The 26,084-nt window shown below is 33.5% G+C and overlaps 23 non-coding genes across 23 annotated transcripts; all 23 read left to right on the top strand.

The window, feature by feature from the left end:
• Positions 1 to 153: 153 nt before the first annotated feature.
• Positions 154 to 235, top strand: TRNAL-AAG (transfer RNA leucine (anticodon AAG)). The gene has a single exon. It is a non-coding gene; the product is annotated as a tRNA-Leu (tRNA).
• A 242-nt stretch (positions 236 to 477) lies between these two features.
• On the top strand, positions 478 to 557 carry TRNAL-UAG (transfer RNA leucine (anticodon UAG)). The gene has a single exon. It is a non-coding gene; the product is annotated as a tRNA-Leu (tRNA).
• Positions 558 to 745: 188 nt separating this feature from the next.
• TRNAL-AAG (transfer RNA leucine (anticodon AAG)) lies at positions 746 to 827 on the top strand. Its single transcript has one exon. It is a non-coding gene; the product is annotated as a tRNA-Leu (tRNA).
• A 243-nt stretch (positions 828 to 1,070) lies between these two features.
• Positions 1,071 to 1,150, top strand: TRNAL-UAG (transfer RNA leucine (anticodon UAG)). Its single transcript has one exon. It is a non-coding gene; the product is annotated as a tRNA-Leu (tRNA).
• Positions 1,151 to 1,338: 188 nt separating this feature from the next.
• On the top strand, positions 1,339 to 1,420 carry TRNAL-AAG (transfer RNA leucine (anticodon AAG)). The gene has a single exon. It is a non-coding gene; the product is annotated as a tRNA-Leu (tRNA).
• Positions 1,421 to 1,663: 243 nt separating this feature from the next.
• Positions 1,664 to 1,743, top strand: TRNAL-UAG (transfer RNA leucine (anticodon UAG)). Its single transcript has one exon. It is a non-coding gene; the product is annotated as a tRNA-Leu (tRNA).
• A 188-nt stretch (positions 1,744 to 1,931) lies between these two features.
• TRNAL-AAG (transfer RNA leucine (anticodon AAG)) lies at positions 1,932 to 2,013 on the top strand. The gene has a single exon. It is a non-coding gene; the product is annotated as a tRNA-Leu (tRNA).
• Positions 2,014 to 2,257: 244 nt separating this feature from the next.
• TRNAL-UAG (transfer RNA leucine (anticodon UAG)) lies at positions 2,258 to 2,337 on the top strand. The gene has a single exon. It is a non-coding gene; the product is annotated as a tRNA-Leu (tRNA).
• Positions 2,338 to 2,525: 188 nt separating this feature from the next.
• On the top strand, positions 2,526 to 2,607 carry TRNAL-AAG (transfer RNA leucine (anticodon AAG)). Its single transcript has one exon. It is a non-coding gene; the product is annotated as a tRNA-Leu (tRNA).
• A 242-nt stretch (positions 2,608 to 2,849) lies between these two features.
• On the top strand, positions 2,850 to 2,929 carry TRNAL-UAG (transfer RNA leucine (anticodon UAG)). The gene has a single exon. It is a non-coding gene; the product is annotated as a tRNA-Leu (tRNA).
• A 188-nt stretch (positions 2,930 to 3,117) lies between these two features.
• Positions 3,118 to 3,199, top strand: TRNAL-AAG (transfer RNA leucine (anticodon AAG)). Its single transcript has one exon. It is a non-coding gene; the product is annotated as a tRNA-Leu (tRNA).
• Positions 3,200 to 3,442: 243 nt separating this feature from the next.
• Positions 3,443 to 3,522, top strand: TRNAL-UAG (transfer RNA leucine (anticodon UAG)). Its single transcript has one exon. It is a non-coding gene; the product is annotated as a tRNA-Leu (tRNA).
• A 188-nt stretch (positions 3,523 to 3,710) lies between these two features.
• Positions 3,711 to 3,792, top strand: TRNAL-AAG (transfer RNA leucine (anticodon AAG)). The gene has a single exon. It is a non-coding gene; the product is annotated as a tRNA-Leu (tRNA).
• Positions 3,793 to 4,034: 242 nt separating this feature from the next.
• On the top strand, positions 4,035 to 4,114 carry TRNAL-UAG (transfer RNA leucine (anticodon UAG)). The gene has a single exon. It is a non-coding gene; the product is annotated as a tRNA-Leu (tRNA).
• A 188-nt stretch (positions 4,115 to 4,302) lies between these two features.
• On the top strand, positions 4,303 to 4,384 carry TRNAL-AAG (transfer RNA leucine (anticodon AAG)). The gene has a single exon. It is a non-coding gene; the product is annotated as a tRNA-Leu (tRNA).
• A 244-nt stretch (positions 4,385 to 4,628) lies between these two features.
• On the top strand, positions 4,629 to 4,708 carry TRNAL-UAG (transfer RNA leucine (anticodon UAG)). The gene has a single exon. It is a non-coding gene; the product is annotated as a tRNA-Leu (tRNA).
• Positions 4,709 to 4,896: 188 nt separating this feature from the next.
• TRNAL-AAG (transfer RNA leucine (anticodon AAG)) lies at positions 4,897 to 4,978 on the top strand. The gene has a single exon. It is a non-coding gene; the product is annotated as a tRNA-Leu (tRNA).
• Positions 4,979 to 5,221: 243 nt separating this feature from the next.
• On the top strand, positions 5,222 to 5,301 carry TRNAL-UAG (transfer RNA leucine (anticodon UAG)). The gene has a single exon. It is a non-coding gene; the product is annotated as a tRNA-Leu (tRNA).
• A 188-nt stretch (positions 5,302 to 5,489) lies between these two features.
• TRNAL-AAG (transfer RNA leucine (anticodon AAG)) lies at positions 5,490 to 5,571 on the top strand. The gene has a single exon. It is a non-coding gene; the product is annotated as a tRNA-Leu (tRNA).
• Positions 5,572 to 5,816: 245 nt separating this feature from the next.
• TRNAL-UAG (transfer RNA leucine (anticodon UAG)) lies at positions 5,817 to 5,896 on the top strand. The gene has a single exon. It is a non-coding gene; the product is annotated as a tRNA-Leu (tRNA).
• A 188-nt stretch (positions 5,897 to 6,084) lies between these two features.
• TRNAL-AAG (transfer RNA leucine (anticodon AAG)) lies at positions 6,085 to 6,166 on the top strand. Its single transcript has one exon. It is a non-coding gene; the product is annotated as a tRNA-Leu (tRNA).
• Positions 6,167 to 6,408: 242 nt separating this feature from the next.
• On the top strand, positions 6,409 to 6,488 carry TRNAL-UAG (transfer RNA leucine (anticodon UAG)). Its single transcript has one exon. It is a non-coding gene; the product is annotated as a tRNA-Leu (tRNA).
• Positions 6,489 to 6,676: 188 nt separating this feature from the next.
• On the top strand, positions 6,677 to 6,758 carry TRNAL-AAG (transfer RNA leucine (anticodon AAG)). Its single transcript has one exon. It is a non-coding gene; the product is annotated as a tRNA-Leu (tRNA).
• Positions 6,759 to 26,084: the final 19,326 nt, after the last annotated feature.

Below are 26,084 nucleotides of genomic sequence, written 5' to 3'. Positions count from 1 at the left end.
AACATGTAATTACGGAGAAAAAAAATGCAAGTACTTCATAAAAAATAAATGCTTTATGTTGGATAATAATTCTTTTTAATAAAAGCGCTGATCCGAATTCGTTATTTCACAGACGGAAAGCTGTAAAAAGAGGGGGGAAATTCGTGCGTTATCGGTAGCGTGGCCGAGCGGTCTAAGGCGCTGGTTTAAGGCACCAGTCTCTTCGGAGGCGTGGGTTCGAATCCCACCGCTGCCAGGGAGCTTTTTAAGTATACTGAGAAAAAAAAACTTAGAGTATTTTGCCCTCAAGCAGATTTACAATGAATCTATCGTAAACATTTTTTTTTTTTATATCATGACATATTTATCCGGTATTTTGACGGCGGTTCGCATACTTTCGAATAAAGAGAGTCTAAAGTATTTGAAAAAACTTAGAGTCCGAGCAAGAATTAACTGCATTATTTGTAAAAAAAAGTTTTCAACACTTGGTTGAAATGAGGTAGCGTGGCCGAGTGGTCTAAGGCGCTGGTTTTAGGCACCAGTCTCTCGAGGCGTGGGTTCGAATCCCACCGCTGCCAATATTGTACTTTTGGTTCCCAAACATTTTGCAAAAAACATGTAATTACGGAGAAAAAAAATGCAAGTACTTCATAAAAAATAAATGCTTTATGTTGGATAATAATTCTTTTTAATAAAAGCGCTGATCCGAATTCGTTATTTCACAGACGGAAAGCTGTAAAAAGAGGGGGGAAATTCGTGCGTTATCGGTAGCGTGGCCGAGCGGTCTAAGGCGCTGGTTTAAGGCACCAGTCTCTTCGGAGGCGTGGGTTCGAATCCCACCGCTGCCAGGGAGCTTTTTAAGTATACTGAGAAAAAAAAACTTAGAGTATTTTGCCCTCAAGCAGATTTACAATGAATCTATCGTAAACATTTTTTTTTTTTTATATCATGACATATTTATCCGGTATTTTGACGGCGGTTCGCATACTTTCGAATAAAGAGAGTCTAAAGTATTTGAAAAAACTTAGAGTCCGAGCAAGAATTAACTGCATTATTTGTAAAAAAAAGTTTTCAACACTTGGTTGAAATGAGGTAGCGTGGCCGAGTGGTCTAAGGCGCTGGTTTTAGGCACCAGTCTCTCGAGGCGTGGGTTCGAATCCCACCGCTGCCAATATTGTACTTTTGGTTCCCAAACATTTTGCAAAAAACATGTAATTACGGAGAAAAAAAATGCAAGTACTTCATAAAAAATAAATGCTTTATGTTGGATAATAATTCTTTTTAATAAAAGCGCTGATCCGAATTCGTTATTTCCCAGACGGAAAGCTGTAAAAAGAGGGGGGAAATTCGTGCGTTATCGGTAGCGTGGCCGAGCGGTCTAAGGCGCTGGTTTAAGGCACCAGTCTCTTCGGAGGCGTGGGTTCGAATCCCACCGCTGCCAGGGAGCTTTTTAAGTATACTGAGAAAAAAAAACTTTGAGTATTTTGCCCTCAAGCAGATTTACAATGAATCTATCGTAAACATTTTTTTTTTTTTATATCATGACATATTTATCCGGTATTTTGACGGCGGTTCGCATACTTTCGAATAAAGAGAGTCTAAAGTATTTGAAAAAACTTAGAGTCCGAGCAAGAATTAACTGCATTATTTGTAAAAAAAAGTTTTCAACACTTGGTTGAAATGAGGTAGCGTGGCCGAGTGGTCTAAGGCGCTGGTTTTAGGCACCAGTCTCTCGAGGCGTGGGTTCGAATCCCACCGCTGCCAATATTGTACTTTTGGTTCCCAAACATTTTGCAAAAAACATGTAATTACGGAGAAAAAAAATGCAAGTACTTCATAAAAAATAAATGCTTTATGTTGGATAATAATTCTTTTTAATAAAAGCGCTGATCCGAATTCGTTATTTCACAGACGGAAAGCTGTAAAAAGAGGGGGGAAATTCGTGCGTTATCGGTAGCGTGGCCGAGCGGTCTAAGGCGCTGGTTTAAGGCACCAGTCTCTTCGGAGGCGTGGGTTCGAATCCCACCGCTGCCAGGGAGCTTTTTAAGTATACTGAGAAAAAAAAACTTAGAGTATTTTGCCCTCAAGCAGATTTACAATGAATCTATCGTAAACATTTTTTTTTTTTTTATATCATGACATATTTATCCGGTATTTTGACGGCGGTTCGCATACTTTCGAATAAAGAGAGTCTAAAGTATTTGAAAAAACTTAGAGTCCGAGCAAGAATTAACTGCATTATTTGTAAAAAAAAGTTTTCAACACTTGGTTGAAATGAGGTAGCGTGGCCGAGTGGTCTAAGGCGCTGGTTTTAGGCACCAGTCTCTCGAGGCGTGGGTTCGAATCCCACCGCTGCCAATATTGTACTTTTGGTTCCCAAACATTTTGCAAAAAACATGTAATTACGGAGAAAAAAAATGCAAGTACTTCATAAAAAATAAATGCTTTATGTTGGATAATAATTCTTTTTAATAAAAGCGCTGATCCGAATTCGTTATTTCACAGACGGAAAGCTGTAAAAAGAGGGGGGAAATTCGTGCGTTATCGGTAGCGTGGCCGAGCGGTCTAAGGCGCTGGTTTAAGGCACCAGTCTCTTCGGAGGCGTGGGTTCGAATCCCACCGCTGCCAGGGAGCTTTTTAAGTATACTGAGAAAAAAAAACTTAGAGTATTTTGCCCTCAAGCAGATTTACAATGAATCTATCGTAAACATTTTTTTTTTTTATATCATGACATATTTATCCGGTATTTTGACGGCGGTTCGCATACTTTCGAATAAAGAGAATCTAAAGTATTTGAAAAAACTTAGAGTCCGAGCAAGAATTAACTGCATTATTTGTAAAAAAAAGTTTTCAACACTTGGTTGAAATGAGGTAGCGTGGCCGAGTGGTCTAAGGCGCTGGTTTTAGGCACCAGTCTCTCGAGGCGTGGGTTCGAATCCCACCGCTGCCAATATTGTACTTTTGGTTCCCAAACATTTTGCAAAAAACATGTAATTACGGAGAAAAAAAATGCAAGTACTTCATAAAAAATAAATGCTTTATGTTGGATAATAATTCTTTTTAATAAAAGCGCTGATCCGAATTCGTTATTTCACAGACGGAAAGCTGTAAAAAGAGGGGGGAAATTCGTGCGTTATCGGTAGCGTGGCCGAGCGGTCTAAGGCGCTGGTTTAAGGCACCAGTCTCTTCGGAGGCGTGGGTTCGAATCCCACCGCTGCCAGGGAGCTTTTTAAGTATACTGAGAAAAAAAAACTTAGAGTATTTTGCCCTCAAGCAGATTTACAATGAATCTATCGTAAACATTTTTTTTTTTTTATATCATGACATATTTATCCGGTATTTTGACGGCGGTTCGCATACTTTCGAATAAAGAGAGTCTAAAGTATTTGAAAAAACTTAGAGTCCGAGCAAGAATTAACTGCATTATTTGTAAAAAAAAGTTTTCAACACTTGGTTGAAATGAGGTAGCGTGGCCGAGTGGTCTAAGGCGCTGGTTTTAGGCACCAGTCTCTCGAGGCGTGGGTTCGAATCCCACCGCTGCCAATATTGTACTTTTGGTTCCCAAACATTTTGCAAAAAACATGTAATTACGGAGAAAAAAAATGCAAGTACTTCATAAAAAATAAATGCTTTATGTTGGATAATAATTCTTTTTAATAAAAGCGCTGATCCGAATTCGTTATTTCACAGACGGAAAGCTGTAAAAAGAGGGGGGAAATTCGTGCGTTATCGGTAGCGTGGCCGAGCGGTCTAAGGCGCTGGTTTAAGGCACCAGTCTCTTCGGAGGCGTGGGTTCGAATCCCACCGCTGCCAGGGAGCTTTTTAAGTATACTGAGAAAAAAAAACTTAGAGTATTTTGCCCTCAAGCAGATTTACAATGAATCTATCGTAAACATTTTTTTTTTTTATATCATGACATATTTATCCGGTATTTTGACGGCGGTTCGCATACTTTCGAATAAAGAGAGTCTAAAGTATTTGAAAAAACTTAGAGTCCGAGCAAGAATTAACTGCATTATTTGTAAAAAAAAGTTTTCAACACTTGGTTGAAATGAGGTAGCGTGGCCGAGTGGTCTAAGGCGCTGGTTTTAGGCACCAGTCTCTCGAGGCGTGGGTTCGAATCCCACCGCTGCCAATATTGTACTTTTGGTTCCCAAACATTTTGCAAAAAACATGTAATTACGGAGAAAAAAAATGCAAGTACTTCATAAAAAATAAATGCTTTATGTTGGATAATAATTCTTTTTAATAAAAGCGCTGATCCGAATTCGTTATTTCACAGACGGAAAGCTGTAAAAAGAGGGGAGAAATTCGTGCGTTATCGGTAGCGTGGCCGAGCGGTCTAAGGCGCTGGTTTAAGGCACCAGTCTCTTCGGAGGCGTGGGTTCGAATCCCACCGCTGCCAGGGAGCTTTTTAAGTATACTGAGAAAAAAAAACTTAGAGTATTTTGCCCTCAAGCAGATTTACAATGAATCTATCGTAAACATTTTTTTTTTTTTTATATCATGACATATTTATCCGGTATTTTGACGGCGGTTCGCATACTTTCGAATAAAGAGAGTCTAAAGTATTTGAAAAAACTTAGAGTCCGAGCAAGAATTAACTGCATTATTTGTAAAAAAAAGTTTTCAACACTTGGTTGAAATGAGGTAGCGTGGCCGAGTGGTCTAAGGCGCTGGTTTTAGGCACCAGTCTCTCGAGGCGTGGGTTCGAATCCCACCGCTGCCAATATTGTACTTTTGGTTCCCAAACATTTTGCAAAAAACATGTAATTACGGAGAAAAAAAATGCAAGTACTTCATAAAAAATAAATGCTTTATGTTGGATAATAATTCTTTTTAATAAAAGCGCTGATCCGAATTCGTTATTTCACAGACGGAAAGCTGTAAAAAGAGGGGGGAAATTCGTGCGTTATCGGTAGCGTGGCCGAGCGGTCTAAGGCGCTGGTTTAAGGCACCAGTCTCTTCGGAGGCGTGGGTTCGAATCCCACCGCTGCCAGGGAGCTTTTTAAGTATACTGAGAAAAAAAAACTTAGAGTATTTTGCCCTCAAGCAGATTTACAATGAATCTATCGTAAACATTTTTTTTTTTTTATATCATGACATATTTATCCGGTATTTTGACGGCGGTTCGCATACTTTCGAATAAAGAGAGTCTAAAGTATTTGAAAAAACTTAGAGTCCGAGCAAGAATTAACTGCATTATTTGTAAAAAAAAGTTTTCAACACTTGGTTGAAATGAGGTAGCGTGGCCGAGTGGTCTAAGGCGCTGGTTTTAGGCACCAGTCTCTCGAGGCGTGGGTTCGAATCCCACCGCTGCCAATATTGTACTTTTGGTTCCCAAACATTTTGCAAAAAACATGTAATTACGGAGAAAAAAAATGCAAGTACTTCATAAAAAATAAATGCTTTATGTTGGATAATAATTCTTTTTAATAAAAGCGCTGATCCGAATTCGTTATTTCACAGACGGAAAGCTGTAAAAAGAGGGGGGAAATTCGTGCGTTATCGGTAGCGTGGCCGAGCGGTCTAAGGCGCTGGTTTAAGGCACCAGTCTCTTCGGAGGCGTGGGTTCGAATCCCACCGCTGCCAGGGAGCTTTTTAAGTATACTGAGAAAAAAAAACTTAGAGTATTTTGCCCTCAAGCAGATTTACAATGAATCTATCGTAAACATTTTTTTTTTTTTTTATATCATGACATATTTATCCGGTATTTTGACGGCGGTTCGCATACTTTCGAATAAAGAGAGTCTAAAGTATTTGAAAAAACTTAGAGTCCGAGCAAGAATTATCTGCATTATTTGTAAAAAAAAGTTTTCAACACTTGGTTGAAATGAGGTAGCGTGGCCGAGTGGTCTAAGGCGCTGGTTTTAGGCACCAGTCTCTCGAGGCGTGGGTTCGAATCCCACCGCTGCCAATATTGTACTTTTGGTTCCCAAACATTTTGCAAAAAACATGTAATTACGGAGAAAAAAAATGCAAGTACTTCATAAAAAATAAATGCTTTATGTTGGATAATAATTCTTTTTAATAAAAGCGCTGATCCGAATTCGTTATTTCACAGACGGAAAGCTGTAAAAAGAGGGGGGAAATTCGTGCGTTATCGGTAGCGTGGCCGAGCGGTCTAAGGCGCTGGTTTAAGGCACCAGTCTCTTCGGAGGCGTGGGTTCGAATCCCACCGCTGCCAGGGAGCTTTTTAAGTATACTGAGAAAAAAAAACTTAGAGTATTTTGCCCTCAAGCAGATTTACAATGAATCTATCGTAAACATTTTTTTTTTTTATATCATGACATATTTATCCGGTATTTTGACGGCGGTTCGCATACTTTCGAATAAAGAGAGTCTAAAGTATTTGAAAAAACTTAGAGTCCGAGCAAGAATTAACTGCATTATTTGTAAAAAAAAGTTTTCAACACTTGGTTGAAATGAGGTAGCGTGGCCGAGTGGTCTAAGGCGCTGGTTTTAGGCACCAGTCTCTCGAGGCGTGGGTTCGAATCCCACCGCTGCCAATATTGTACTTTTGGTTCCCAAACATTTTGCAAAAAACATGTAATTACGGAGAAAAAAAATGCAAGTACTTCATAAAAAATAAATGCTTTATGTTGGATAATAATTCTTTTTAATAAAAGCGCTGATCCGAATTCGTTATTTCACAGACGGAAAGCTGTAAAAAGAGGGGGGAAATTCGTGCGTTATCGGTAGCGTGGCCGAGCGGTCTAAGGCGCTGGTTTAAGGCACCAGTCTCTTCGGAGGCGTGGGTTCGAATCCCACCGCTGCCAGGGAGCTTTTTAAGTATACTGAGAAAAAAAAACTTAGAGTATTTTGCCCTCAAGCAGATTTACAATGAATCTATCGTAAACATTTTTTTTTTTTATATCATGACATATTTATCCGGTATTTTGACGGCGGTTCGCGTACTTTCGAATAAAGAGAGTCTAAAGCAGTGCTTCCCTAAGTTGTGCCCACGCCCCACTGGGGGGCAATTTGATTGTTAAGGGTGGCAATTCGAAAATGGACTCGACACGGCCATTTAATGTCACACAATACGTTTTCTGATGTTTTCATCAGGTTCTGAAGGTGTTCCATATGGCATTGTTTTAAGTGCCATATTTTTCATTGTTCATGTTTCTCTTATATTAAACATACTACCATCTACAGTTTATGGTTCGCTTTATGTTGATGATTTGAAAGTATCATGCTCAAGATCAGACATGAGAGCAAATCAAATGAGCGTGATAAAATAGTGGAGTGGTGTGAACTAAATGCCCATTCTAGTTCTTCCTTTAAAAGTTCATGCGTGCATTTCTGATGGTTGCGCAAGCTTCATAATGAACCTGCCATTCACATCAATAACACTGTTATACCTATCGCTGAGAACACAAAATTATTTCTATTGCTGATATTAGACAAAGAGAACTTTTGCCTCACATCAAACAACTTAGAAAACGATGCGAGAAGGCTTTAAACATATTACGAGTGCTTTCAAACACGTCTTGAGATGCTGATCCTATAGCTCTACTGCGAATATATCAAGCGCTAATACTATAGCGTCTTGATTACGCATGTGCAGTACATGACACTGTTTTCCTTCTAACTTAACCCTTTGCTTACGGAGCTTGGTACGATGAGGCAAGCCATTCTGGTCCACCTGTTATACCAGTCGTAAGCAAAAGGTTAAGACGCTTGAATACAGTGCATCATACTGCCTCGCGTATATGTAGCTGCGCCTACCGCACTTCACCTGTTGAAAGCCTTTATGTTACCTGTAATCAATTACCTCCGGACCTACGCCACATGCAGCTGTGCCTGACGCATTACTTTCGCGTCAAGTCTCCTGCCACACATCCTCTACAACGTAATTTTACACCATCAAGTTTTCTGCGATTTTATGAAGCTTGTCCTTCTCATATTCACCCTTTTAACGTTGGCATGCTATCACTTACTGTAAAACCGCCTATTTGCGATTCACCATCGCAATCAGTTGAGCATTTGCTTATTTCACCATGGACCATCTCACAATACCAATTTGATTCTCAGTTTGTTGCATATAATAAATTTCAAGTGTCGATTATATTTTTGCAACTCTTCATTTCTCATCATCATCAGATTTCTCAATACGTTCCTATATTTACAGATGGCTCAAAATCTCTTGGACACGTCGGTTCTGGCGTCATTATTGCTGATTCCAAGTAAAATTTTAAAACTCCTGATGTTTGTTCAATTTTCAGGGCCGAAGTTGTAGCTATTCTTTTAGCTCTGCGATTAATCTAATCACGGCCTTCATGAAAATATTGCATTTATTCAGATAGTATGAGCGTGTTGCGCCATTTGGGACATTTTAAACAGATGACTCACCCAATTTTAAATTTTATAGAGCATTTATTAAATTATTTTCATGAAATTTGGTTTAACATTTTATTTTTTTGAGTCCCAAGCTATGTCGGAATCCAAAGCAATGCTTATCACTCCCAAATGTTAATTATAGAATCCCAATTTTTAACTATTAAACAAAGAAAAAAAAATTCCAACTAACGCGACATTTTCACAGTCACAGTTTCTTAATTAACTTCCGTGTATATTTCCAAAAATCAAGGTTTTTGAATTTTTTAAGCTTACTGTCACTTTTTGTTTAAAAAACTTATATTTTTGAGAAAACAACTCTTTATAAATCAATCGTCTGAGAGTGTATTGTCCCTTTATAGAGACATTTCTATTATTTAATTTACCCAGAAATTAAACACTAAAATCAAGGACCTGACATTTGCAATGGTGTTTAGATGTTTTTACACTATTTTTCCTCAATTTAAGCTGATGATAAAAATAACAGAATCTAATTTTCGTTCTTTAGACGTCACATAATTCCTTCAGATTTCATTCAGAATTTCAGACAAAATATCTATAACTCAAGAGAATTACGATCGTCATTGATACCAAGGTTAACTTTTGCACCTAAATTCAAAAGAAAATTCAATGTTCCACATTAGACATGCGTGATAGTTGCTGTCAGTTGTCAATCAAAAATCCATGAAAAATTTTCAAACAACATGTTATTATTTTTATAAAGTATCCCGTGGCTAACTTCCTTCCTGCCTTTTTCATTGCTCCGAAAACAAACTCTTTCTTTCGATTGATAAAACATATTAAATTGTCAAAGAAAAAAGAATATTTTTCTATTATTTCTTAGTATTTCTACAACGCATATTCTCTTTTAAAGCTAGAACCTAATTATCTACGATATTAATTTTCCGGCTTAAATATAAAACTTGATGTACATGAATTATCTGGAACAATGCAGTTGAATATTAGAATTAAATTAAGTTAAATTAAGAGGTTAAAACCTCGTGGTGAGCTTTTTGTAATGGGAACAGCTCGATACGCGGGTTTTAAAAAAATAAACCAGCTTAAACTACGCGTATATGAAAATGGACATGGTTTGAAATGCGTATTTTAAAAAGGAACACAATTTAAAATGCGCGTTTAAGAAAATAGATATAGTATTTGATCCCGCTTAAAAAATTACCGATTTGACTATTATGTTGAAAAGGATAAATAGGCGAGTTAAAATGAATTTGCAATGAATAAATCACTTTAACTTTCTTTAAATGTAAATCTTTATAAAAACGACTTGAAACTTTTAAATCTTTGTCCGTGGATAAGATTTTCATTAAAATTAGAAGCAAAAATTTCTCCACATCCTGAAAATGATTAAATCTCTAGGCAGTGATCTTCCGAGCCTAAGAATTAAAGTAGAAATCAAAGGTTTTCAAATAAACCTTCACTAATTTGTTATTATTTAGTAACTGAAGAAGAAATTAGCATGTTTTTTTTTTAAAATTCCTTTATGGGTCAGTAAGTCAAAACCTTTCATTTCCAAAAACGGTTTTATTTCTCCCATTGACCACTAAATTTCTTGAAATCAAAATTATAAAAATCCATTGCGCGATAATCATTTGTTTAATGATCATTTTCCATACCACCAGGGGAAAATTAAACGAAATAATTTGAAAATGATCAATTTTCTCCAATGTGATCTTCGCTGAATATCTTCGCTCCAATATGATTTTTTCCAATATGATCTTCGTTGAAGTGACGTGTGGGACATTCTTTCTTTCCTCCTTCCGAATTTTTTAATAATTTCTAGAGAATCAATTTTTTTCTTTATTTAAATCTTCGCGATTTGAATTTTTAAACATATATATGTTATTTAAATTTTTTTACAGGTTGAATCAGATAATTTAAATGCATTTACTATCGACTGAAAATTAAAAAATTTTATTTAACTTTTGTTCCATTTTCAATTTGAATTTCTATTTTTTATTCTGAACTTCAGTAGATTTATTTTAACTTCCTTCAGGTTGCCTATAGCAATTGAAATACATTTAACACCAGCGAAAAATTGAAAGAAATAATTTCAATATGATCCTTGCTCAAGTAACGCATAGTGACATCAATCCTTTCCTCTTTCTGATATCTCTAATTTCCAGAGAATCATTATTTTTTTTCTTCATTTAAATCTTTGCGATTTAAATTTTTAAACATATATATGTTATTGAAAGTTTTCTTACAGAGTCAAATAATTTCAATGCACTTACTATCACGTGAAAATTAAAAGATTGAATTTAACTTTTAAGACTTTCAATTTGAGTTCCATTTTCGCTATTCGATTTGCATTGCTATTTTTTATTCTGAACTTTAGTAGCTTTTATGATATTTTCTTTCAAGTTGCGTCTTGAAATTAAAACACATTTACGCTGGGTAAAAACTAAAAGAAATAATTTCACTATGATCGCGTTTTAGTTTGATTTTGCAATTTCGGTATCAAAACCCATACTATTTTATTTTGAATTTTTTGGACAATATTAATTATTTTAACTTTATAACGTGTGAGATGAGTTGGCTAAACTATTTGAAAAGAACTGCGCCAACAGTTCCAAGAGCTGACGAGCAGTAACAAGCGGGGATGTAGCCCGTTTTATAATTTAGAATATAAGAGAGCATTAGTTTTTAAGTTATTTTATGCCGAAGTTGAAAATTATAGTTAATAACTGGGGAATTATGATTTTTTGCAATTACGTTTTAGAACGTCTGACTTCCAACTTTGTTTAGATTTCGAATGGAGAACAGATTTCGAAATATTTTAGAGTAATTAAACTATTCAGTTACATTTTCTAAAGAACGCGTATCAAACTACTTAAATTTTTTGTTTACCACTCTAACTGTAACGGTTGGCGAGCGACAATAAATGTGAAAATACAAAAATGAAGATATAACGAAAAAAAATGAAGATATGATACGATTTGCTTTTTACAAATATTTGTTTTATTTAAAAAACTTTCGTTAAACGTGTTAAACATTTTTAAAAAGTTCGAATCAAATATAAACTTCAGAAGCATTTATATGTATTTTAAACATTTTAAAAACTAACCATGTTAGTTAAAGTTAAAACTTGTATTCCTTATTTTACATTTTTTCATCAGAATGTCACATTTTCAGTTTTAGATGTATGAAAACATTTAGTTTAATAAAGGAAATACTTTGTTTAGTCAAAGAATATGTTGAGGTAAATTTGAGAAACTCATCTTTGTAGTGTATAGAAATGTATCATGAAGCTGTTTAATTTTTTTTTATTTATTTGTTAAAAACTAACTCATTCAAAGTTTTGGCAAAAATAAATGACTTATTGTGACCATAACATTTTCTTAACTTCCGAAATTTGAATAATTATAAAGTATGTTACTTAACATTATTTTACACTAAGATCTTCAAATGTTATTTCTGATTAAACTTTTGATGCAGGATTTTTTTAGTACTTTTTAATTATTTTGTTGGAATTATTTATTTTAGTTAATTTTTAAAATATTTAGGTCAAAATAAGTGAAAAATATTATAATTAGCATTTAATAATTTAGGGTTATGAAATACTGCATGTAACCCCGGTTTCTTTTTCTCGTTAAAGATAAAATCTTCTAAACACGACTGACTTCCAAACGAAACTTTTTCAAATTTGCACTTATTTGCATCTAAGAGAAGCAGTTACTCATCATTGAAATTTCTTTAATTTTCAAAATCATTTATTGATACATTTTTGGATATGAATGGAAAAAAAGTTCAAATACTTTTTTTAGATGTTATATTTTAGTACGATATAATTGAAAAATAACAAATTATATTTTTGCTTGTAATTAGAGCGTCAGAAAAAAAGATATAAAAGGGACACAAGTGTCCCATCTGCGTCAAAAATTTAAGCTATACATTTTTTATTTTGTGTTAACATAAAATATTCAGCTTCAGAAGTGTTAAAACTTCCGTGCTTTTATATTTTTAAAGTTGTAAAAGGAACAACATTTTTATTAAAGTTGTTCTTAAAAAAGTTTTTAAAACTCCTGACCATTTTGGGCCTTGACGTTTTAAAGTAATGAAAGGAATAATATTTCATTCTTAAAAGGGTGCTCGAAATTCTGGACTGTTTTGGACCTTAACGTTTTAAAGTAATGAAATAAATAAAATTTAAAAAGGTTCTCGAAATTCTGAGCCCTTTTTGGTCTAAAGTTATGCAAAAAAAATTCTATTTTTATGAATGTTCTCGGAGTTTTGGGCCTTAACGATTATATTTTTTATATTTGCGAGAGCAATGCGAGTTTATTTTCCTTGGCGAAAATGTTTCAGGGTCATTTAATGAGAGGGTCAAGGGAAGGAAGCAAAGGCGATAGAACTTCACTTTTTGAAAGCATTTTATAGCAATTGGGCAATCTTCTCCTACAGACAAGGACTGGGCAGTCTTTCTTCTAAACGTCATCTTCTTGCAAATGACGCTGGTTTTTCCACTACAGTTATTACAATTTCCAGATTCAAAAGAAAGTTACAGAAGTACCATCAGAAAACTGTTAACGACTTTTAAAAAATGTTGATTCCACGTGGGTAATAAAAGGGGAGAAGGAAATAACCTATTGCAACATAATTGAATCCGTCATCGAACAAAAGCATAAGAATATTATTGCTGAAGAAAACTAGAAAATATATTCTATCATAAAGTTTTTTTTTTTTAGTGGAACTCTTGCTGAGATACTGACATAAACCGGTCTTTTTCAGGATTGAATATATAAAAACCACGAATCTCTTCTAAGAAAATTATGACATAAGGATTTTGGATCCTTGATACTCATACAATCTTTGTTTTCGTTGCTTCCTGGCCATGTAACTATATTTATCTTAACTCATCAGAACTTATTTTGAAATAATAACAGAAAAAAAAATTTAAAAAAAAAAGCAAAACAAAACAAACAAACAAAAAAAAAACGAAATATATATACATATATATATATATATATATATATATATATATATATATATATATATATATATATATATATATCTGTTATTATTTCAAAAGAAGCTCTGATGAGTTAAGATAAATATAGTTACATGGCCAGAAAACAAAGAAAACAAAGATTGTATGAGTATCAAGGATCCAAAATCCTTAAGTCATAATTTCATAAGTTCAAAATGAAGATAATAACAAAGGAAATTACAGACAGATGGAAAAAAAAGGGGGGGGAATAATAATAAAAATAACAAACAACTGGGGGGGGGGGAAATTTAGCCACGGATTTGCCCGAAATGGATTTGCAACCGGAAAAATTTTATAAATTAATAAAGAAGTTTTCAGTAAATAATTTTAGCCACAGATTGGTCCGAAATGGATTTGCGCATGGAAAAATTATATAAATTAACAAAGGAATTTTTTAGTAAATAATTTTGCCCACGGATTTGCCCACACACACACACACATATATATATATATATATCAGTTACTCGGAAAAGGGTTGTATTAGGCGAACCTCATTCATTAAGATTAGTATTAAAAAAACTAAAATATCAGAAAGCAAAACCTTGTCTTTTCATTTACAGAATAAATTTAGAACGTTAAACTTAAATGAACTGGTGAATTCTCTAGGACTGAATTAATTGCTAACATAGAATAACATAGTATGCGAAATGTTTTAAATATTACCGTGCGTAGATAGACTTTTGTACACGTTTTTCGAACAAGGAATTATAATCACTTTGTTATCTGATTCTCTGGATTGCAGGAAAACAAGAGAATTATTTTTTTGCCTGATAAAAAGGAATTATGTTTAACGAATTCGTTACCATTTTAGGTGCAAGAATCTGTTTTAGTCCATGACATCAGAACTATGTCACTTTTCCCCAGGTATATTAATGGGGATTCAGGATTACTAATCTTACATTGTGTGCAAATAATAAAAAAGTGATGTTCAGCATTTAAAATTTCATAGCTAAAAATTATGTAAAAATTTGAGTATTATATTATTTAAAAATTCTCTACTATTAGTCAATTAAATAATAAGAATTAATTTAGAAAAAATATTATCTATGGAATTATTTTCAGATAAATAAATCCTAAAATTTTTTACAAAAATTTTTGGAATTGCTTAAATCGTTCAAACGATCAAAAATTAAAAAGTACTGAGAAATTTTTTTTTTTATTATTCATGAAAAATATGTTTTTGTGTCTGATTTCGTAACTTAAAATGCACCTGCACAAAATAATGTACACATTTAAGATTAGTCGCTCGAACCCTTAAGATTTATATTAGGTTCAAAAGTTATTCAGTCTTTTATTGGTAATGAGAAAGCTGATGTCCTAGCCAAGGTGTCCCGAGATAACTCCCAATTTTCCAACAGCCTTACCCTAACTGATGCTGATGCGATAGCCAATCGCAGACTACTTTCTACTACCTCTCTGAAGCACTCCATCCCTGCCCTAAACTGTGATCGAGTCATTTCCGCAACCATAGCTAGATTGAGGACTAAACACTTCAAGGAAATGAAAATATCTCCAGATAGCCATCGAAGCTACAGAAGTTGTCCTCACTGTGTCGACACACAACTCTCTCCCGACCATGTCTTTGATTGCCCAGCCATACTAGCGAAGCTTGTCAGGATCCACCTGGAACCCCCGCAGCAACTCCTCTATTCCATGGAGATTATTGATGTGGCCAAAGCTGTTTTAGATACTTTTGGACAAATTTAATTTTCTTTGCACTACTGGACAAGACAACAACAACATTGAACGCACTGACATTTTGTTTATAGTGACCTTCATTATGCAGCTCTTTCAGAGAGTTCCCCTCTCACAGCTTTTATCGTAAAGTTTTAGACTCTTTACGATAAACTGAATAAAAATACGCACCATAGGAGTAAGAAACCAGTATTTAAGTGACAAAATAAATAAATCACTCATAGAGCAAGTAGCGTCAAAAACCATCTAAACAAGTTTGATTGCCTGTTTAAACTTAAGAATCTTTTTAATAATCACCTTTTGTCTCCTCTCTGCTTCTTCTTGCAATCAAACAAGTTTTGAAGTTTTTGAAAATTCGCTTCAATAGTGATTCGTTTCGACATCGTCTTTTTTTGCAAGCTTAAATGATTTTTTAACGAAAACTCTAAAATTATATAATAAGGGTAGTCATTACAGAACACCCTTTAAAACCCCCACTTTATTTCTTTTTCTTCCGATAAGCACGATAAGGCCAGAGTACAAAATGCAATTTTGTAAAAATAATGTTATTAAAAAAGATAAATATTTTTGTTACGTTCGCTTTGTACTCGTGATAGAAAGTTTAAAATACATTCGTAAATATACAGGAGGAAGAAGCATTGTTTATAAACAAATGATACTTAAAATTATGAAATATTTAAGCATCTATTACACTAAATATCATTAATTATATTCTCATTTCATCCTAATATTACGACGAGCCCAAGTTTAATATTCATATCAGGACATATGGTAATACATATTTTGATTCGTAGTCCCCGTAAGGTTATTTGTCAATTTGCATAGCGAAAGCCTTTTGTTTGTATTTTGATAAACGAGTGAAACATAATCCAGTAGTTAATTATTTTTATTTTAAATATCAACAATCTTTTCTAAATTCTCAATGCAGCTATGTCTCCAGCTGTTTTCGAATAATTTCTTACACAATACTTTCATGACCATTTCAGCAATTAAATGTAACCAATTCAAATCTCGGCACTGCCTTGCATCGGCCAGGGATAAATATTATTAGGTATACAATCATCACGTAGTCGATCAATTATATATAATTTGAATATATAATAAGACTCATCAACAATCTATTCTAGAAGTAACAGTTGACCATGAACTACTTTTTATAAATTTCAGGTTCAGGGATACTGATACAAATGATCAAACTAATCTTACGAAAGAGAAATGATTAATAATAGCTTCGGGTCAGTACCCATTCACTTCGATGAAAAGATGACCATGCACGTGTTTTGACGCTTGAAAAATTCGTGCGTCACGTGTTGCTTGACTTAAAAAAAAATGCAAGGCAATGGGTAGGGATTTAAAAGTCATGAATTGTTGCTAAAAATCATAATAGTTGTTTGGAGGGTTGAGCTGCCCATGACACTTATCAAAAATAGGTACACTCTTTATTGGAAGTTTTTTTTTCTTCTTAGTTACGGGAATTGTAATTAATGTGTTCTATTCAAAAGTTTTATTCCACTTCCATAATAATGATTTTGTTTACAATTTCAAATTTGAGGCGTTTTTTATGTCCGACAAAGGAATATTTCTTATTTTGGAATTTTATTTTTTTTTTATTTTATATCCGTCGTTGAACAGCCGACCCAATTTTGGGTTTACACGACTACTAATGCTCAACTCCGTAGCCTTGTAATTTTGAACCAATCTAGAAGACAAGGAAACTCCTGGATCAGTACCCCCGAAGGTATTGATTTGTTATGGGAACATGGTGGACTTTGCGACTCGACAGATTTAAGGTGCATCAGTCACTATTTACTACACGGAGAGTCTTCGGTTGGCGGGGATCGAACCCACGATCTCTTGGACATGAGCCCAGTATCCTACCAACCAGGCTATCCCGGCCCTTATTAGGGAATTTAGTCTATTGCCTTAGACGTTTGAGATTTTCAAAAATATATATGAGTAAGAGTTATTATGCATAATATTATAGGAATTTGTCAAACGCTCTATTTTCTATAAAATTTTAACAAAGAACAATCTTAGAAAATGGGATGTCTAGGATTATATTGTCAAATGTCTTTATTATATTTTACCAATTTCCAAAATGCAAAATAACTTCAAAACACTTATATATTTTTTAAAAAAAAAATCGATTTATTGAAATAATCTAGAAGATATCCTTGTTTTTTTTAAAAATTTCCTGGTACATATTAATTGTTTCGTATTGTCTATTAATTGCTTTGTCCGGTCAGCCAGGTATGTTACCAAAGATAACACTAGGAAATACATTTTTCGTTGCATTTATATAAATACTTGGTCTTGCCCAATTTTGTGCTGGGATTTCAAATCTGAAATTAGTTTCGTTCCTAAAGCTATAGTTTTCATAAAGTTATAGTTAAAGCTATAGTACTATAAAGCTAAAGCTATATAGCCTCCCTATTATGACCTGTTCAGAAACACACGAAGAATCAGTTCATTATAGGTAGGCGACTCTAGCGGCGGTAGATGACATTTCCAGCCATTGATTGCTTTGCAATTTTAAATCTGGTTTTGTGCCCTAATTCCCCTAAAAGTTTGTCGAAACATTTATACAACCCCTTTTTAATTTACCGTTTTTAAATTTGTACATTTTGACAAAAAAAGTCTTAAAAATTGTAGCTTGAAGACAGCAATCGATTGCAGATTTGAAATCAGAGATACGAAAGTATCTAAGTTCTGTTTAAAAAAATCTCATGCACCTGCCCATAACAATTTCTAACTTTTTCATCAAAAATAATGTTTTGTTGTGGAGGGGAATTATTTTTTTTTCTTATGTAACTTAGAAAACCCAAAATAGAAACTACCACCTCTTTCTGCATTAAACTTTTCAAATTTTATTTTATATTTTATGCGTATACATGCGATGCATTTAAAAACAATGTTCCTTTCTAAAAGTTATTGCTTTATTAAACTTTCATATTAACATTTAATTATCCCCATTAAAACATTACTCGACGTTTTGCAACAATAAAGTTCGAATAACATCTTGTCGAGTAATAATTATAATAATTATCGTCAAAAGAGCTCTTAGGATAAAATAAATAATCTTTATTGTTTAAACGAATATTAATTTCTGTTGATAAACCAATTTTATTGTCATGAACTGATTTTATCATTAAATAATTTTTTTTTATCAGAAGAAACTTAGAGATTGCGTAGGTTTTTCCGACATTGAAATGTCTGTGCAATAATTTTTCTAAATTTAATTTCAGATTCTTATAAGTCAACAGGTTTTTGATGAATCATAAAAATAATTTGATTAAACTGATTCATTTATTTTTACACATTAAAAAAAGTGCATTCTATTTTGAGAAATTTTTTTTTATCGCACAGCCTAAAAGTTCTCTAAAAAATAACTAAGTGATTTAAAAAATAGAGGGTTGTACAGTACGAGGTGTGACAATTAAATAACCGAACTGTGCATGCCCTAGCGCCATTGGGCTTGGGGTGGGGAATGGATATAGAATGTAGTTACCTAGATGCTTTCAGTGAAAAATTTTAACCGAAGACTTATGTATGACAAAGGTTTGCGCAAAACTGGTACCAAAAACCTGACATGCCAGGCTCACTCTGCAAAACAGTTCTTGGTGGACCAGCGCATTAATGTGCTCAAGCATCTACAGTACTCACCAGATCTCGCACCATGCTACATCTACCTGTTTACAAAAGTTAAAAGTAAATTGAAGGGAACACATTTTCAGCCTGTATAGTAGGTGAAAGCAAAAACGGCAAACTTTCTAAAAAAGGCGACACCTAATGACCTGCATCACTGCTTTGAACAATGGAAAACTGCACCAATGTATTGATAGGGAAGGGAAGTATGCTGAAGGGGACTAGAAGATATTTGTATAATGTTTTCAATAAAGGTAGTTTTTAACACTAGTCCGGTAGATTGTCGCGCCTCCTGTATGGCCTTGAATATATTTAACCTATTGCCAACGTATGACCTTTTAGTGAGCCTAAGAAAACGAAACGGAAACCTAGAACATTCTATAAGGAAATACAATAAAGTATTGTATAAGGCATGTGTGCGCTCTAGAATAGTGTTAAAAACGATTACCCAGCTTTCACGGTTACAGTAGTAAATTTTCTAAATTATCAAATGGCAACACGTGTTTTTGCTTATTAAAACGTGTTCCTCGCTCAGAAGCATAAAAATCATTTTTCTTTTTACCTGTTGTCGTCAGAGCACGTACAACAGAGCTGAAATGAATTGCTGAGAAGTCGAAAATTTATAAAATATCCTTTTCCACTTTTTTGCTTATCCGCCTTTTCCATACTTAATATATACATATATATATATATATATATATATATATATATATATATATATATATATATATATATATATATATATATATATATATATATATATATATATATATATATATATATATATATATATATATATATATATATATATTAATGGCGGGCACTTGGGGATTGTCCCATTGGCTACAGGAATGCCAGAACTGCTACTCTTTTCTCGTTACCCAGTGGGCACCTATGGCGAAGCCACGCGGGGGAGCAGCGTCGCCCACGTCCCACAACCACAAGCCCGTTTATATGGCTGGACACATTCACACAAAGGAGAAAGAACACAGAGAGAAAGAAACATCCGTACACTGAGCAGGATTCGAGCCCGTGGCCAATGGCTCCGCAGTCAGACACGTTTACCACTCGGCCACCTGGTCGGCACTAAATATATTTGAACTCAATTCTAGTTTTTTACTGTATGAATCATGCAGCGCTGGGGAAAAAACGCTGTTTTCATTTAAAAAATTTTCGAAATTCTGTAATTGTAACAGTAACTGTGTCTGCTGAATAATCGCTTTTAATACTATTCTTCAGTGCATACCTAACAGTATCGTGATACAAAACTTTATTCCATTCTTTTGAATGGTATGCTCACCAGAGGTCATATGTGGGCAAAGTTATTATATATTCATCCTATATACTTATTCTAAATCAATATAGCCAAAACATTTCGTGTGATATACATTGACAAAGTTATCAATGAAACAGATATTGAGTGAAGAAACGAAAAATAAAACTTCGCTTGGAACATTCCTTCTCCTTAAGCTCTTCAAATTTTTAAATTTCATATTTAATATTAAAATCTCATAGTTCATATTAAAATTTCATAATTGAAGGATGAAGGTAGGTAGGCACTTTAGCTCGGTTCCAGTAAGGCTGTCCTATGGGCTATTGGCGACGGTCGGGGAAACATCCTTGAGAATGATCAGAAGACATTCCATCAGAATTTTGATCCTATGCAGACGGGATGGCTCCCTCGCTTTGATAGCCCGACAACCTGCGCGCGAAGTTGAACACTTTACGGTACATCAGTTTAATGATGACTAATATCCAGCACCCTCTTTCCATACGCAAATGAAAGCGGTCACTCACCCGCTTACTGACAGCAGAAAGTGACTTTGGTGGTTTACTCGGAACCTTGTCTTCACGATCTGTTGTTCACTGTGGGACAATTAACGGATGAAGTCTCAGGTTAAACGATAGTCCAAGACGATAGGCTCATGGGAAAGGGTAATTGCCTTCCAATGAGATGACCCATTTTCGAATGACTAGTCAGGTGGATGGCCGATAGGAATTCTGCTCCTGGATCCCACCAACCACAGTGCTGACGTAAAATATCCTCAGTGGTAGAAGGATTATGGTTAGAATCCCCTTGACATCGAGCTGACCGTGAGATATTTTGGAGGTTTTCCTCTCCATATGAAACAAATGCGGTTTGGTTCCACCAAAAAAACCCTCCACGATGTCTTGTTTGTCCGAATATTTGATCTAGCACTTATCTTGTTTTCTGGGTTGGGTTCAAAATTACTAGGCTATGGAGTTGAATATTGATAGTGGTTAGCTCGAAATCGGGTCGGCTGTTCCACGCCGATTATAAAATAGAATAATGTAATGTCCCCATCAGTTTCAGAGCTGGAAGAGTCCATGCACGGTTTCGGAGCGTGGGGTGTAGGCGGATGTGATTTACTACCTCCATCTGCCCTCCGATCTAAATTGTGGTTGTGTAGTGTGATCATGAGCAAATATTGTCTTCGAATCATTATTTAGGTTTAATTCCAAACCATCATTGATAATCAGGAAGGTTAGCTCTAGTTGCGACGCTAACAACCAAACCAATTAACCTAAGCTTAAATCAAGATTTTTCTGCGCGTTTTTATCAAAAAGTAAAATGCTCTAAGTGCACTAATTAATTTCAAAATTTGAGTTCAATCCGTTCTTTGTTCCCCGTTAGAAGTTTTTTTAATTGTTTTTCAAGCGAATTTGTCCTTACGCAGCGTTTGCACTGCTTTAACACCTGGAGCAGGTGACTTGCCAATGCTTATCTGTATTCGTAGAGAAGCTTTTTTCTGTAATTTGTGCTGTCTTTTTGTTTGACAAGGGTAAAACCATTCTTTATCTAAAGAAATAAACGAATCTTAATGATTCGCTTGATTTAAATATAAAATTAAGCAGTTAGAAAAGAAAGTGGGAATTGCTGCAGTAGTGAGTAGTTTTTCTCCAATCGATCTAGAGTGAAGAAGGTCACAGGTTTGATTCTCATGACAGTTGAGAAGTTTTCAATCAATTGAGAAGTTTTCCTCCAACCTCTCTTTGCGATGTGTTGTCCTTCAATTTAATATTATATAATTGAAATAAGGCCTTTTATTTCTTAACATGTCACGCTTACTAAGATACCATTTTCTAGGATTGCTACATAGCAGTATCTAACTTCGTGCCTTGAAGTCATTTAAAAAAACCTCATCACTTATAGCACACAAATGCTTGATTTAAGTGTAAAATACTTTCAGTGCTGGTCCTTTCGATATCATGTACAAATATAATGAGGCTGGGTACTACACCACCCAGTCGGTGTGGTAAGTAGAGTTTCGCCTACCACGGCTGGGACTGAGGTTCGCTTCTGTATGTTAAAGGCTGATTGACCAGATTTCTCTTTCTATAGTCGTGTGGGTTATCTTTCTATATTCGGAATCCTTTTAAATGTAATGTTTCCTTCGGTTTCATAGCCAGAAAAGTCCACACACAATTGGATGGATTTGAAGTATGGTACGGATTCCGGTGATTATTAACATCATCTGTCTTCCGATCTAAATTTTGGTAGTGTAGTGTGAGCCCACCAGTATTGTTATTGGATCATGTGGGTTATCTTTCTAGTAGTGTACATTAAGGATGAATCCTAGACCTTCAGCGGCGGTACTACTTGGTGCTGTCTCTCCTATTGTGCTATCTGTCCTCTTCTACTTGACGAAGGTTTATAAGCCTAGTTTGTTGTTGTTGTTGTTAATTTACGTCGCACTAGAGCTAAGCCTATTTTGAGCACACAAGCCTGAAAATTTATGTAATTGCAATAACCAATAACCAATCCTAGACCTTCACCAATAGCCTATTAGTGAAACACTAGTGCGACGATAACAACAAACCGTAAACAAAATGGAATATAAGTGATGCTACATTAAAAAATAAAATTGCATCAGAAAATCAATTATAATCTATAAACACTTAAAAAGTTTAACTCGGTTATAACGAATGTTTGAACTCAAAGTTGAAAGAGATTCGATGCAGCATCATTATCACTAATTTTTAAAGTGCACTCAATCACAATTTAAATATAATGTTTTATATCATGGGTTCGTAATTTCTTACACTTTGCTAAGGTAAAATGCTTATTTCTTTCTTCAGTTTCAATACTTAATCAAACAATTTCAGCTTAAGTGTGTTTGTTTAGGTCTTTTTTATTTCGATCATTTCTGAATATTGCATTGTGTGAGAGAAAACCGAGTCATCAAGTTCGTCAAATGTATATATTACGTAAAAACTGTGCATTTTGAAAAAATTAAGCTTTGTAAATATATACTCACAAGTACTGTATCTTAAAATTAATTATGCATAAAAAACGATAACCTTAAACTTCAAAACATTTCTACAAGGTAGCATGGATTGGATTTTGCATTAATTGAAAATATTGCAGCCTTTTGAAAATGTGCAGTTTGATATTGTAAATTTAAATCAAAATTTTCTGAAAAATCACTAAGGAAAAATATTTTTGTTTAAAAATATTTGCTGATTTCTTGACATTTTATTCCTGAAAGTTGAAATTTTATTGAATTTAGGGAAAAAAACGTGCATCTTCATTTATTTCGAAAAGTATATAAGATATTTTTAAGTTCTGGGAATTAGCTATAGTCATTAATTCTTGATATATAATTCTATTTTTGAGAGGGTTTACCTTTTAAGATAAATGCACAGATCAAAACACCAAGTAGCAAATGTTTTTTCTTCCCTTTTTTGTGGTTTTACTTTTAATTTTACATCTCACATAGTTTCTAGCACCATTCTATTTCTGTTACTCAATTACTAATTATTTTTATTTTGGTCTCAATTACACAGTTTGTAAATGTGTAGCCAAATCTTATGTTTAATTCATTCTTTTATTTTTCATAACAAAATTTAAAACAAAAAGATTTGAAAACTTACGTCACCCTCAATAAGAATAAACCAATTTTTCTTTGCTAATAAGTTTAGTTTGTTATATAGAATACTTTCCGATAAATTCGAATGTCGCCTGTTTGAATAATTCTAAATTTATAATATGTGAACTTTTGGTAAATTTTTTATCTAAGTTGTAAAGTTCTTTTTTTTTTAGTAATTCAGATGTGAATCCTGCTAACTGCAATTTCAAATAAAGTTTTTAGTTTTTGGATTATCATCAATTAAGGTGTTTTTGCGGAATAATATGAACAAACTCTTGTTTAAATTTTATTAGCTTAATATTTTAGTTTTTTCAAGGGAATTTCTACTAAAGACGTTTCGTAGTTCACTTTTTTATAACAATTTTCCATTTCGCCTAAGAAGCAATTAGCAGCAGGTTTTGCATCTAGGTTACTCAACTACCAAGCAAATAAAACACAATTGTTAACCCATTTTAATGTTCAAGTCATCAAATTATAACTGCAACATCATTAACAAATAAAACTTATTAATGTCTTCCGTTATTTTGGCATTATATGAAGAGTATCTATTAATCATATGTCATACGCATTAAACACAAAATATTATTTCATGTGAGAAGAAATTAATTTATTTTATTATTAAAAATATTCCGTTATTTTGGCATTGCATGAATAGTCTATCTATAAATCATATGTCATACGCATTAAACAAAAATATTACTTCATGTGAGAAGAAATTAATGTCTTTCATTAGTAAAAATATTCCGCTATTTTGACATTGCATGAAGAGTCTATCTATAAATCATATGTCATACGCACTGAACAAAAATATTTATTCATGTGAGAATTAATTAAAATATTCCTTTCCAATAAATTTATAATAGTATTTATGACATTCATCTGCGAAAAAAGATAAAATATTAAAATGAATATTTAAAAAATAGATAAACTTTTAAACATATCTTTGGAAACATATGTTTTTATGATGGCATTTTCGTTGCTTGAGTATTGATTCAAATGTTATCTTAATAACGCTCTTTAAAAAGAAAATATTACTAAGAGATAATATAAGCTTTTATCATAACTTTAAGTTTCGGAGATATTGTCAAATTAAGAAGAAGAAAAAAACCTTGAACATATTTTTTAACTCAAAATATTTTAAGTTTGAAATATTTTCTACTTATTCTCTTTGGTCAAATAATAACTAGTGCTTTCTTAGATTCACTTTTTACCATTTATTTTTTTCGTTAAAAGATTTTCCCTATAAATTTTTTTGTTCTTTGGATATTTTTTTTTATTTCAATGACATCAAACAATATTAACTGGTGCTCAAAATTAAGCATTTATACTTATAGAAATTCAGGATAGGAAATTTCAGTTCTTAATGTTCTAGCCAGACTAAATTTTTTGCTCCATAGAATTTTCTCGAAAAATACGAATAATTTTTAAAATTTTAAGAATAGAATGAAAAATTTTTAGTGATTACAACTAAAAAAAGGCGTCCAGAAAAATAGAAACATGTTTAATACAAATACATAATAGTAATAATATTAATTTAAAATAAGGTCGCCTAATGGTTTCAATGGTTCCAATATCATCCAAATATTATTAAAAGCTATTAAAATAAGAAAAATATCAGAAATGTTCCTATATTCTTAACTCTTAATGTTTGTATACCGCTACCTTTTAGCACTAAAATAACATTTATCTGGGTCAAAATATATTAGAGGTTCCATTTATAGAAATTCTGAGCAAATCATTCTAGCGAATTTCGTGTCTCATGGTCTCGATAGTTTACCGAAGTTGCGTCTTGTTAAAATCGCCCGCGCCTAAATATTCGTTCGCCAATGGCGAACTAGCTACTGAAAATGTCGCGGTCTACTTAAATTGTCACAGCTTGTGTCTTGTTAAAAATATATAACTAACGCTATTATAATAAAAAATAATCAAAGTGGTTTTTTTAAATACATATTCAATGAATATTCTATAAAGTATTAAAAAGAAATTATTGCTTTAAGGGAATTCATTAGACTCAAAAATAAACATAACAAAACCATATCTAGATATGGTAAAAACTTAATCTATGACGCTAAAAATACTGTTTTATACTCATTTGTTGTACTAAAATTCCTTCATGTAACTTAAAAATGACAACAACAAAAAACTAACTTCAAAAAATTGTTAAACTGTGTAATTCATTTGAAGTTGTGTACCTATATTAATCTTTTGAAGAATAACCATGCGGAAAAGTTTCTTCCATATCATAAACTTATAATATGGGTAGACTACTCACGAAGTATTACACGCGGAAACCAGCAACCCCCAGTCATGTGACCGGTTCCCTCCTTTTGCGAAACCACACAATGTTATTTCTACCTAGAAGATTTTCATTTTTCATAATTTCCTTAATTTACCATCAGTCAATGAAACAAAAAGCTATTATCTCTGAAATCAGTGCTAAGTATAAGATTCAAATAAAATGATTATTTATCCCCAATGAATTATGTAAGTAATTAGATGGGGTTCTATCTCTTAGTGTTTATTTA

The sequence above is a fragment of the Parasteatoda tepidariorum genome, chromosome 11, assembly GCF_982258835.1.
Source record: "Parasteatoda tepidariorum strain Cologne lab strain chromosome 11, Ptep-v5.0, whole genome shotgun sequence".
NCBI classification, from domain to species: Eukaryota; Metazoa; Arthropoda; class Arachnida; order Araneae; family Theridiidae; genus Parasteatoda; species Parasteatoda tepidariorum.
Note: the sequence above shows the minus strand (reverse complement) of the source record. Positions and strands in the feature narration are given on the sequence as shown.